Source organism: Apium graveolens, chromosome 3, assembly GCF_009905375.1.
Source record: "Apium graveolens cultivar Ventura chromosome 3, ASM990537v1, whole genome shotgun sequence".
In the NCBI taxonomy this organism is placed as follows: domain Eukaryota; kingdom Viridiplantae; phylum Streptophyta; class Magnoliopsida; order Apiales; family Apiaceae; genus Apium; species Apium graveolens.
This window is the reverse complement of record NC_133649.1, coordinates 35,733,399-35,747,259: the sequence shown is the minus strand read 5'-3', so window position 1 is coordinate 35,747,259 and position 13,861 is coordinate 35,733,399. Positions and strand designations below refer to the sequence as shown.

At 35.3% G+C, this 13,861-nt stretch overlaps 1 long non-coding RNA gene across 1 annotated transcript; it reads right to left on the bottom strand.

Annotated features, from left to right (window-relative positions):
- Nucleotides 1-12,935: 12,935 nt before the first annotated feature.
- Nucleotides 12,936-13,562, bottom strand: LOC141711289 (uncharacterized). The gene is made up of 3 exons (XR_012571293.1): nt 13,507-13,562; nt 13,137-13,178; nt 12,936-12,952 (listed from the first exon to the last, which is right to left on the bottom strand). It is a non-coding gene; the product is annotated as an uncharacterized LOC141711289 (long non-coding RNA).
- Between the last annotated feature and the right edge of the window lie 299 nt (nt 13,563-13,861).

The window sequence follows — 13,861 nt, the reverse complement described above, 5'->3', positions numbered from 1 at the left end:
AGTCCTAGCTAAGAAGCCTGACAAAGCTGATGATGAAGAAAAACAGGAAGAAGACAAGATTAAGTCATCTTCTTCTTCCTACTCTCAACAAACAGAATGGCGAGTCGGATGATTCGCTCTTGCTGGCGGAGAGCTTCCAGCCTTTCCTCCTCCAATCGCTCCAGATGGCGATGGTAGTCCATATAGAAGAACAGGAGGTGTGTTAGTACCTCCTGTGGGACAGAGTCCCATATCTCCTCAGGAATGGCTGTGACATGCCATTCCTGCTGCCAGTCTGCACAGCTTAGCTCCATATTGAAGTTTTGGTAGTTCAAAAACATGTTGTATCAGACCATTGTGTTTTTGAAAGAAAAAGTATGAAGGTAAGTGTGTGAGAAAGAATTTGATGGGAAGGCTGATGTGAAGTGGTTGCATATATAGGCAAGAGAATGCCAGGAGACGCAAAGAAATTGAATGCTGACAGGTAGAATTAATTCTACCTCGTCTCCCTAGACTGTGAAAAAGAATAACATTCATTGGAAAGAGGAAACATGGTTTAAAGCGCACAAGAAACAAGTAACATTGGACTGTTCAGGTACAAAAACCATTAACCCTAACCATAGTGACTATTAATCTTCCACTTCAACATATTCAAGTTCGAACTGAGACTGTTACCAAATTTTATTCACAGATAAGCCAAGTAAAGGATTAGACTGTAATATCAGAACTTAGACTTATATCAGAACTTAACAGTCATCAGAACATAATTTCTTAACTCGAAAAAGGAATGCCCATCTTAGTAAATCCTTCTACAAGTTCTGAGTTATAGACTTCAGAACTTAATCATTAGAATGTGTAACTAGAACTTGTCCTCAGAATTTGTGCAAAATGACACAATGACTGTTTATCTAAAATAACATAGACCTCCACAGAAATTTTCATCATTCAGATGGAGTGATTAGTGTGTGCATTAAGCTAAATAACAGACAAAGAGTAAAGTCTGATTCACTTCAGTACATCTTAGAAATAAGGCATAACTAAAATTTTGCTAAAGAGCTGTCATTGTCCTGAAACCTACTGATGAATGAGTTCATGCTTGAGTTCACCTCAACTGTTTTGTGCTAATTTTATGCATCTTTTGAAATTCTATTTTACAGTGGCTTCTCAGTGTAAGTGAGTCACGACTGCTTATCAGAATTTATGCTATTATCAGAGTATTTCTCCAGTAATCATAGAGTGTGAAAAGTCACCAAGAAAATATTTTGCTTTTCTAATGTAAGTTTACTTAATACCAGCAAAGCACTTGGGTCGTCCCTTCCATATTTTTACTCTAGATCTCAAAGGAGTACCTGATTTTATTTTTTGATCTTTTTGCTTTTTCTTTTGATAAGTGAGGTTTATGAGCACTTAGTACATTCAGCAGTTTTACTAGTATCAGAACTTAACAGATGAGTAGCATTATTCTAATTTGTGACTTAGTAATAAGATATACAAAGTAAACTTAACTAAGCTCAATTATCAGAATTTGCTAGTGTCATAAGATTTCCACTGAAATAATTACTTCTTACATGGAATCATTTGTTTATTGAAGACTACTAGGTCAGTATCTAGCACAGTTATCCTCATATGATTGAATAGGTACTAGAACAGACATATCATCTATCAGAGTTTAGAAACATATATCAGACAACAGTCAGTACTTAAAGACATTTATCAATTAAGCACAGAATACACAATGAGATTAATTCTGTAAATACTGAGCATAAAGTCTGATAAAACAGAACAAGACTAAGCAGATTTAGATATAGAACCTGAAACCATTCCAAGTTCATTTACCAATCTTGTAAAAGTAGCTTCACACAGTGGTTTTGTGAAGATATCCGCTAGTTGTTGATCTGTGGGAACAAAATGCAATTCCACTGTACCTTCATCCACATGTTCCCTGATGAAGTGGTACCTGATGCTGATGTGCTTTGTCATAGAGTGTTGAACTGGATTACCTGGCATAGCAATAGCACTTTGATTATCACAGTAAATAGGGATTTTGAAATATGTTAACCCATAATCTAGTAACTGATTCTTCATCCAAAGAATCTGTGCACAACAGCTTCCTGCAGCAATATACTCTGCTTCTGCAGTTGATGTGGAAATTGACTTTTGTTTCTTGTTGTACCAAGAAACCAATCTGCCTCCAAGAAATTGGCAGCTTCCACTTGTGCTTTTCCTGTCAATTTTGCAACCTGCAAAATCTGCATTTGAGTAACCTATTAGTTTAAAATCTGATTCTCTAGGATACCATAATCTCAGAGCAGCTGTTCCTTTAAGATACTTAAAGATTCTTTTTACAGCTGTTAAGTGAGGTTCTTTTGGATCTGCTTGAAATCTTGCACAAAGACAGGTAGCATACATGATATCAGGTCTACTAGCAGTTAGATAGAGTAGAGAGCCAATCATACCTCTGTAGTCAGTAATATCTACTGATTTACCGGTATCCTTATCCAGTTTTGTTGCAGTGGCCATTGGAGTGGATGCACTTGAACAATCTTGCATTCCAAATTTCTTCAGCAAGTTTCTGGTGTACTTGGTTTGACAAATAAAAGTGCCTTCCTCATTCTGCTTGACTTGAAGGCCCAGAAAATAGCTAAGTTCCCCCATCATACTTATCTGATATCTTGACTGCATTAGTTTGGCAAACTTCTTGCAAAGTTTGTCATTTGTAGATCCAAAAATGATATCATCAACATAAATCTGGACCAGAAGTAAGTCCTTTCCATGGTTGAGGTAGAACAGTGTTTTGTCTATTGTCCCTCTGTTGAATCCACTTTCCAGAAGAAACTGAGCTAAAGTCTCATACCATGCTCTAGGAGCTTGCTTAAGTCCATAAAGTGCTTTATCAAGCCTGTAGACATAATCTGGATGTTTGGTATCTACAAAACCTGGAGGTTGTTCAACATATACCTCCTCCTCCAATTCTCCATTGAGAAAAGCACTTTTCACATCCATTTGAAAGACAGTAAACTTTTTGTGAGCAGCATAAGCCAAGAATATCCTTATGGCTTCTAACCTAGCAACTGGTGCAAATGTTTCATCATAATCAATTCCCTCCTGTTGAGAATATCCTTTTGCAACCAACCTTGCCTTATTCCTTGTAATTATGCCATCACTGTCAGTTTTGTTTCTGGATACCCACTTTGTACCAACAACAGATCTATTCTTTGGTCTTGGCACTAGGGTCCAGACTTTGTTTCTTTCAAATTCATTCAACTCTTCACGCATTGCTTGCACCCAATCAGCATCTTGAAGTGCTTCTTCCACTTTCTTTGGCTCATTCTGAGAGAGAAAAGAATTGTAAAGACATTCATTTGAAGTACCTGTTCTAGTTCTGACACCTGCATCAGGATTTCCAATTATCAAATCAGGTGTATGTGATTTTGTCCTCTTCCTTACAGATGGAAGGTTTTCTCTAGAACTGGATGCTCCCCCATGATCTATGCTATCTTCATTTTCATTTTCTGATGCTCCCCCCTGAAACTATGTTCTCTGAGTTGGATTCTTCAGTATTTAGATTTTCAGCACTATCAGAACTTGGCTTATCAGAACTTGACGAATCAGAATTTGAAGAGCCAGATGTATGTTCTGATGTTTCTTGAGCTGTGGTAGGATCTTGAGTATGCTCCCCCTGCATAGGTGCATCTTGCTTTGACGTAGTCACCACAGTTTCAATAACATCAAAGTTTAATCCATCAGAGTTTACAGTATCAGGACTTAGACTGTTAGGATTTTCAGTATCAGAATTTGAGTCTTCATTTTCAAATCTCAGCTGATCATGGTCAATGAAATCTTCAAGACCAGTAATCTTTTTGTCATCAAAAGAGACATTGATAGATTTCATGACCACTTTTGTTCTCAAATTATAGACTCTGAAGGCTTTTGTGGAAAGTGGATATCCAACAAAGATTCCTTCATCAGCTTTTAGATCAAACTTTGATAGCTGTTCAGGATGAGTCTTGAGAACAAAACACTTGCATCCAAATACATGAAAATATTTCAGATTTGGCTTCTTTTTCTTCACCATCTCATATGGTGTTTTTCCATGCTTGTTAATGAGTGTTGCATTTTGAGTAAAACAAACAGTCTGCACAGCTTCAGCCCAGAAATAGGTTGGAAGCTTTGCTTCTTCAAGCATTGTACGTGCAGCTTCAACGAGAGTTCTATTCTTCCTTTCAACAACTCCATTTTGCTGTGGAGTTGCAGGAGCAGAAAATTCCTGCTTTATTCCATGGCTTTTGCAGAACTCTTCCATTATCAAATTCTTGAACTCAGTGCCATTATCACTCCTTAAAACTTTCACAGAATCTTTGACCATTTTATCCAGATGTTTGATATGATCAATCAAGGTTGATGCAGTTTCACTTTTTGTATGCAAGAAATACACCCATGTGTATCTGGTGAACTCATCCACTATGACCAACGCATACTTCTTCTTTGCAATAGACATGACATTTACTGGACCAAATAGATCAGCATGTAATAGATGATAAGGCTCAAGAATTGATGATTCAGTCTTGCTCTTGAATGAAGATTTCCTTTGTTTGGATTTCTGACATGAATCACAAAGACCATCAGGAGTAAATACTGTGTTTGGCAATCCTCTCACAAGATCTTTCTTGAACAGTTCATTTATATTGTTGAAATTTAAATGAGAGAGTTTCTTATGCCTATTCCAGCTTTCTTCAATTGATGCTCTACTCATCAGACAGATTGCAGAACCATCAGTACTTGTTGAAAGCTTAGCTTCATAAATGTTACCACGCCTGTATCCTTTCAGAACAACTTTGCTTTTAGATTTACTCACAATTTCACAGTGTTCTTCAAAGAAATTAACATGATAACCTCTGTCACAGATTTGACTTATACTCAGTAGGTTGTGTTTAAGTCCTGAGACCAGAGCTACTTATTTAATTATGACATTTCCAAGATTGATATTGCCATATCCCAATGTTTTTCCAATGTTGCCATCTCCATAAGAAACACTTGGGCCAGCTTTCTCCACAAAGTCTTTTAGCAGGGCCTTATTTCCAGTCATATGTCCTGAACATCCACTGTCCAGAACTAGAATATTTTTCCTGTTGCCCTGCAATCACAAAGACCACTAATTATTAGATTTAAGGACCCAGACTTGCTTGGATCCTTTGGCCTTATTAAGTTTGTTAACATTTGCAGCGGATTTAGCATCAGAGTTTATGTTAACATTTTTCTTATCAGAACTTACACTATCAGACTTTGTATCAGAATTTATACTAGAAGGAACAATGGAAACTTTCTTCAAAGAAGGTTTTATTTGATAATAATCATAGTACAAGCTATGATATTCCTTACAAGTATAAATGGAATGCCATAAACTACCACAATGAAAACAAGGATTTTGTGGTTTGTATCTAACAGACTGACTCTTAACTCCTGACTTTAAAGGTAAGGAGTTAATATTCTTATTCTTCCTGCAAAAAGAAGCCAGATGGTTAGAACTTCCACAGTTATGACATGTTTTCCTAAAAGCATCAGGAACAGGTTTATAATTATTGCTTTTATTCACTCCTTCCTTTCCATTCCTATTTTTCCTAGGTGATTTTACCTTGTTTGCATTCTTAACATCTTTCAGCTTATGCTTAAGCTGCTTCTTTGTCATTAAGCCTATGTTCACTTCAGCTGTCTTTTCCTGTTTTAGTTTGTCAGAAGTTAATTTTTTTGTAACTTCTGATTTTTCATTTTCAGACTTTACAGTTACAAACTTAACAGGTTTTAGCCTTGGCTTTTGCTTATCAACAGACTTAATTTCTTCAGTTCCTTTATCTTTCTTATCTTCTCCATAACCTAAGCCCTCTTTCCAGTTTCCACTACTTAGCAAATTTTGAGTTGTTTTGCCAGAGTTAGTCCAAGTCCTGATAATCTCTCTTTCCTTTTCTAACTCAGTTTTTAGAGATTCATTTAATTTTATCACTTCATTCCTAACATAAAAAGCATCATCTCTATCCTTCTGAGTTTGATGGAACATGACTAACTCTTTTTCTAAGAAATCATTTCTTTTCTTAAATGCAAGATTTTCAGAAGTTAATCTTTCACATGTTAAAGTTTGATCTCTATAACTAACAAACATGGTTTTAAGATATCTTCTCAACTCATTAATATCATCAGTATGAAAAGCATAAGTAGTCTGAGGTACCTTTGTTTCAGCAGCTTCAGAACTGCTCTCAACACTTTCTTTATCAGCATTTGCCATCAATGCATAGTTTTCCTCACTTTCAGAGTCTGAGGTGTCTGTCCAGCTTTTCTGCTTTGTGACAAAAGCCTTTCCTTTGTCACCCTTTACCTTCTTGCAGTCAGGAGATATGTGGCCTTTCTCACCACAGTTATAGCATTTAACATTGGTGTAATCTCCTCTGTCAGACTTTCCTCCTCTGCCTTCAGATCTTCTGAAATTCTTCTTATCAGAACTTATGCCTTTCCTGGAAAACTTCTTTCCCTTCCTGAACTTCCTGTATGCAATCTTTGTGATTCCTTTCACCATAAGAGCACACAGCTTCATCATCTCCTCATCAGCATCAGTCTCAGGCAAGCTTTCAGAATCTGAGTCATCATCACTCTCAGAACTTGATGACTCAGTATCAGACTTTATGAAAAGAGCTTTACCCTTGTCTTTCTTTGAGGAAGCTGCTTTGGGGAATTCTTCTTCAGCCTTAAGAGCAACTGTCCTTGACTTTCCTCCTTTCCTCTTGCTTCTTTGTTCCATCTCCAGCTCATTAGTCTTGAGCATTCCATAGATTTCGTCAAGAGTTGTTTCATCAAGATTGTAGTTATCTCTTATTGTCGTTGCCTTTAAATCCCAGCATTCAGGAAGAGCTAACAGGAACTTAAGGTTTGAATCTTCAAGATGATACTCTTTATCAACCAATGACAAATCATTCAAAAGTTTGACAAATCTATCATATAAATCATTCAATGACTCATTAGTCTTTGAGTCAAAGTGTTCATACTCTTGAGTGAGTATTGTCTTCCTGTTCTTCTTAATTGTGTCAGTTCCCTGACACCTTGTTTCCAGAGCATCCCATATCTCCTTAGCAGTCTTGCAGTTGATTACCCTGTTTGACATTACATTATCAATGGCACTATGCAGTAAGTGTCGTACCTTAGCATCCTTAGCAATTGATGCTATGTCTTCAGCAGTATAATCACTCTTCTCTTTTGGTACGGTCTTTGCTGCTTCACCTGCAACTGCAACAGCGAGCTTGGTTGGTTTGTGAGGGCCTTCCTTGATTCTATCAAGGTATTCTGGATCTGTTGCTTCCAGGAACATGGTCATCCTTACCTTCCATATGGGATATTCAGATGGTCTCAGTATGGGAACTCTGATGGTCTCATACCGACTCTGAATTTGTGTCTTTGGTGATTCCTCAGTTTTGGTAGGCTTAGTTGGAGTTTCTGTGTCCGACATGATTGTGTTTGGATCTTTAACTGTATGTATGTTAACAGATAGGCTCTGATACCAATTGTTAGGTCACACACACACTGTAGAGGGGGTGAATACAGTGTATAGTACTCTCAAATCGAACTTTAAGAACTTAAGTAACAGAAAACAAACTTTATTGAAACAATAAACTCTGTTACAGTATGGAACTGTTACCTCTCAGTGATGAACAAATATCACGAGAGCTGCTAGGGTTACAATAAATAATCTTCTCTAATATGATAACACTTATAGTGTAAACCCTATGTCTGTGTTTATATACTACACAGTTACAAGATAATCGCTAATTGATATGGAATATAATTCTGCTTCCTAAAATATATCAATCAGATATCTTTTCTTCCAAGTATTCCATTCTTTACAGAATTCCTTCTTCATGCATATCTCTTCTTATATTTATCTTGATCTTCTTTCCTTTAATCAGCTACTGTCCTTATCTGATCGTCCTTCAGCACTTAAGTTCTGATATCTATCTTCTGATGATTATCTCCTGATAACATAAGTACTGATATCCTTAAGTCCTGACTTCCAGTATAAGTACTGATCAACAGTTAAGTACTGATTTATCCTGTTCAAGTAAGATCTGAAAGCTAAACATAAAACATATTAGCCATGACATTATCAAATATATCTAACAATCCTCCGTATAGGGACTGGAATAATCATAAATTTGGTCATTGACGGGTTTCAATCCTTGAATATAAGGCGGCGTATAGCCTTTGCATGGTTAGCGTTGAATTTCGCTTCCTTGGTTATAATCATTGAACCCGTATCTCGAATCATCCATGGTTCGGAAAAGGAGAACATAGGTAGAAAACTGTGTCCTTAGAGACTTGTTAGAGCTCAGGTCTCAACTATCATCTGAAATTGGGGATTCGACTCTCAAACTTGAGGATTCTATCTTTCAAATTTGGGGATCTTGAATTGTCCCTTCAAGTTGTGATCGGGTTATTGTTTAACGCATCTCCAAATTTGTTAAATCTTGTTGATGTGCTCCTCATGAGCAAGAATTCTTTTTCGCAATGGTTTTAGAAATCATCCTTTCACGCCCTCGAGACTGAGAACGTATTCTGATAACGGACTCTTTGTTTGATCGTCTCCTTCGTGGCTTGGTCTTTGTATCAGATGGACGATCATTGTCCTAGGTATTGGGACCAGAGAAATATTAGACTCTTTTACGAATGGGGCACAATCCTTGCAAAACCGGGATGTGTACCCTTAGTTTGGTCGACATTCAAGTTTACTCCAATCAGGTGGGTTAGCGTTTCTCCTAGACGAAAACATAATTATTAACATCTGAAATACGATTGTGGGATTCATTCATTGGTTTTCTAAACCTTGAGATTGGGTATCGGTCCCTTGAACCTGTGTTCGAGTAACAAGGAATTCCATTATTACGAGACCGGCTTCTTGGTTATATGATTGGGAGTTGTGGTACTTTAATGGTGGAAGCGACAACTTAATTTTTGGCCGGTAAATCTTGATTTCTTTATGATTCCAGATCTTTTTGGGGTTTCCGGATGTGTGCTTCAGGAGCACAGATCCTCTTCTTTATGATTTGGGGATTCGTCCCTTCACGTCTTCGAGGCCAAAAATGCCCATTGACAACAAGTTGCTTACTTGGCTACACCCTTCTTGGGGAGATCTCCTCTTCATATGAATAATCACAATATTCGATATAGGGACCACAAAAATTGTAACTTCAACCTTCAACGAGGTTTACCCCTTACAAATAGTGAGGTTCGTACTCCTTATGTACTCGATGTTGCGTTTCTCCTCAAAATTCTACTTCCCATAAGGTGGATGATCATTCACCCTTGATGGAAGCCCAATTATTAACATCTAAAATTTGAGTGTTCGTTAGTGAGATTACCATCTATAATTTGGGACTCTTCCCTTAATTATGCATCCCTTGAGGTTAGAGACTGTTCTTTAAATTCGTAGTTGGGTAATGGGGATCTCTGTCCCCGAGTTATTAGTTCTTCAGATATTAAGGTTTGAGTGTGGTGGTATCTCAACAGTGAATCTGATGATGTTTATCACAACTGGTAGTATCCTGGTGCTTCTTCGTGCTCTTATGGTTGTCGTCTTTTTCCCACAGACGGCGCCAAATGTTATGGATAAAAAACATAGATTTTATTGCACGTATTTAATGTTAGGGTTTGATAGATTTTGAGTTTTAATGATTGCGCTTGTGTTTCGTTGCTTAAATCTGCCCTCACAAGATGCCTTCGAGGACGTAGTGACTTTGATGTCCTTCGAGGACTAAGTCTAAAATATTGTTCCAGGTAATGGCCTCATGGTTTGTAAAATGCTTTTGCGGCTTCATGATGCTTAGAGTTATGCTCTAGTACGTGATTTCATGGTGATGACGTATGAAACTCTTGTCCAAAACGTTTCCCTAAATTTGAAAGGGTAAGACCCTTTATATAGACATCGGGAGTCTAGGTTTTAGGGTATAATTGGGTGACTTGGTGGGTAAGTTTCCACCTCTCATTGGACTTTGGAATCCTAGAAAGTAAGAATTACTTTCCTTCTGAATTTAGGTTGCTTTGAGGCTACTTCTTGTAGAAGTAGTTACTTATTTGAACATATTTATTGGGTTGTTTAATTAGCCCATTTATTAATTACGAAATTAATAAATAATCAGGATTTTGGGCCTCATTAATTGGGCTTTTCTGTTAGAACAAATCAGATTTAATTAATGTTATATTAACTCCACAGTTAAGGTTATTTTTATTACCCATCAATAAATATTAAAGATTTTTCTATTTATGTACCCGAGGGAATATAATAGCGTGAAAATTATAATTTTAGGTCATTTTTATCGGTAAAATTTTTGTGAATGCAGGGGTCCACCACTATTATAAAAAAAAGCCAATTAAAACGCATTAAACTTATAGATTTCCACTCATGGACACATAACTGTAAAAGGGAAATAATAAATATAAATTTTATTATAACGTGGTCAAATTGGTCTATGAGATTGCTGAGACCGGAGTAATTAGGTTTGGGGTGGAGTTAGGCAAAATGGATGGGTTGTAAAAGCGTTTCCCTAAAAATATTATAAAATATAGTGTTCCAAGTAGTTTGGGACATAATTTGCGTACATGATCAACTTCAACAATTTGCCTTATAATTGTGTCATATTATTAAAATAATAATATAATGAATTACAAATGGAAGGAAGAGAATAAACGAGAGAATTGTAAAAAGGAGTGAAATCAATTTTTTATTAATAGAAGTGAAATAAGGCATGCATAATAATGCACTAAAAATTGGATTTGAAGAGGTTGTCCTTGTGACATAAGTCATTAGTAGGACATTATTGGATCTAATTTTTTAATCAAGTGCCTTAAATTTTAATCTACCTCAACATATAAAGCACTTGTTGGACTTGCTATGTGACTGTTAGAATATGTGATGCTCAATCTTCTGTCAAATATAGCTTAGGTGAAGTGTCTTATCTTTTAACTCTTATATATAGAATTTCAAAATGGTTTTGTCTATAAGAAAATTTATTCATGAGCTAATTTATATATATAATGACAGATTTACCTGTTATTTATTAAATTTTAAAAAATTAACATGCACACCTGATTATCATTAATATGCACACCTAATTACCACTATGTCAATTTGTCACATTAGTTCTAAATCATGCAATTATATATGTGTGTATGTGTGTTGGTGAGCCATTTTATTCACGTGACATGACAATCGACTCATATTTTTATTTAATTATAATTATAATATATTATATGTAGGAATTGAACAGTGATATAATAATGAAGCTGCACTCCCTAATACAAGTATACAACCACGTAATTTACCCACACTGGTACTTGTTTGCCCTGGCTTCACCCGGGTTCCTAAATTAAGATAAAATCAAATATAATAGTTTTACTATATGAAAATATGTAAATGAAAAATTATTTATATGTGTGAATATGCTATTTTAACTTATTTTTATATAATATTTTTAGTTTGTATTTGAAAAAAATTATTGTTCTGATAACCTTGATGTGCAATTTATATATTCAAATAACAAAACTCTTGTAATTGTACTTTTTTATTTAAAATTTTAAAAATATAACAACTTGTAAAAGTAGAAACCTGGATCCATTAAAAATAGTACAAATATTAAAAACACCAAATTTTATTAGATTTTACGTTGTTATGTAATCTGTATATTTTAGTACTAAATTATGATCATGGAAGTTTCGAGATCTCCATTCAAAATGTTAAAAATTAGACGATTACAATTAGTATTTTAAAACTTCATTTAAAATTTGATGGTGTTTGAAACTTATATATTATTTCAAACTTGATAACATGATAAATTTTAAGGCAAAACATTATGGCTTTAATTTATTTATTTTTAAGCAATATACATTTCTTTCATATACTTTTTTTCTAAATTATTTAAAAAAAGATAACACTACAAGAAATCTGGCCATTTACGACGGTTTTTTTGAACTGAAATCGTCGTAATTGAGCCATTTACGACGGAAAAAAATCGTCGTTTTTGGTCGAGTAGTAAGTTCGTTTTTTCGTCACAAGATAAAATTGCGTCGCAAATTAGGAAGTTGGGGCCCACATACTCAATAAAATAATAAATCTACTTACGACGGAATTTATCGTCGTAAGATACAATAATACGACGAATAATAACGTCGTAAGTTATGTACTTACGACGGAAAAAACGTCGGATATTACTTTACGAAGCCCACTTTTAATGAGATAAAAACATAAATTTACGACGAAAAAATACGTCGTAAATTAGTAACTTACGACGGAATATGTGATGAACAACCGTCGTAAGTTTGTATTTACAGAATAGCCTGATTTTTCAGTTTCCGGTCATTTTTTAAATTCTTTACAATGCCAAATAAAAAGTAATCAAAACTAGTGAAAGAACACATTTTTTTGGGTAAAGGAGAATGAGTCTCGTAAATACATATAAAATACATATAAAGAGAAAGAATATACAAAGGGAGTCCCTAAATATTTACCTCTTGAAACAAACCTTCAAGAGGAAAACAAATAAGAAAAAAAAAATAAAAGAACAAAACCAACTACAAAAGAACCTAATCTCAATCCAAGCCTCAAAGGCTTAGAATAAAAAACAAAAATAGGCCGAAATAAATTAAAATACCACATTTGGCACCACCAAAAGAGCACCAGCTAATTCCCTCCAATCAAAACAAAATCAAAATAAAAACTAAGAAACCCAGGAAGAAAAGTCCACAACCACCTACTCCAATTGTTGCAGAACCATCTCGACACCTTCACAGGGAAACTAGACAAAACGGAAGCAATCGACTTTTGAAGGATCATAAAAAAATAAATCACAGCCAAATCCTAAGTAAACTCGCACAACCAGGCAACAAGAGAACTCCAACAGCAGAAAACTTGGAAAAAATCTGCACCTCACACGACTAAAAGTCCCTGCAACAATGAAAAGTGAAGAGGGGACATAAGTATGATTGTGCCTAAAACTATATTACCAAGTAAAACCCTGTACGAAAGAATGCAGTAGCTATAAGACATAAGTATGAATTAAGGAAGCAACTTAAAAGACATTATAGCGTAAATCATTAGGAGTGGACTCCAATAGCTTAGCAGTAACAACCTCCCCAACAAACGGTCGAAAAATCACCAATCTAAAACTCACCTGTCAACAACCACAAACACTACATCAAAATCCCACACTCTAATACCAAAACAAACTACACCCATCATCCATAACATTTATATGTTACCGTATAGGTAGATGCACCATCACTCACATCACTTAGAAACACAAACCCTCCGTTAATGGACTGTATATCATAAACAGGTACAACAAGACCCAAATTAGCAACAACCTGTCAGAAACACATTAAACACTTGTACATGAAACGTAAACACAATGGCTCGAACTGAAATTTAAAGATTCAGAATCATCAACATATAATATTTAGGTAAAAGATACTTATCAATGCATTAGATGTTCAAATTACCTCCATTTACAATAAAGTTCATGAGATGGAATACTTTTTGAGTTGTCCAACCATACTCGGGCACTCTGACTTCAATCCTTATCAATTGTATCAGCATATACTTGTAGATTGTAGGTGATAAATACTTGAAACTGATTTAATCAAATAATCAGTCATTACCCCCTTGGATAAGCACTATACCTACCAGCCTATGATGTGCGACACGAATTGTTTCAGTTGCATAATGTTGGGCAAAACCAAGCGTAAAAAGGAAAAAAACGTACTAACTAATTAAAATATTACACTAATAATATACAATAAAATGTGTAATTACATAAACATGAGCATATGGCTAGAGTTGGCTATATTTTAAATA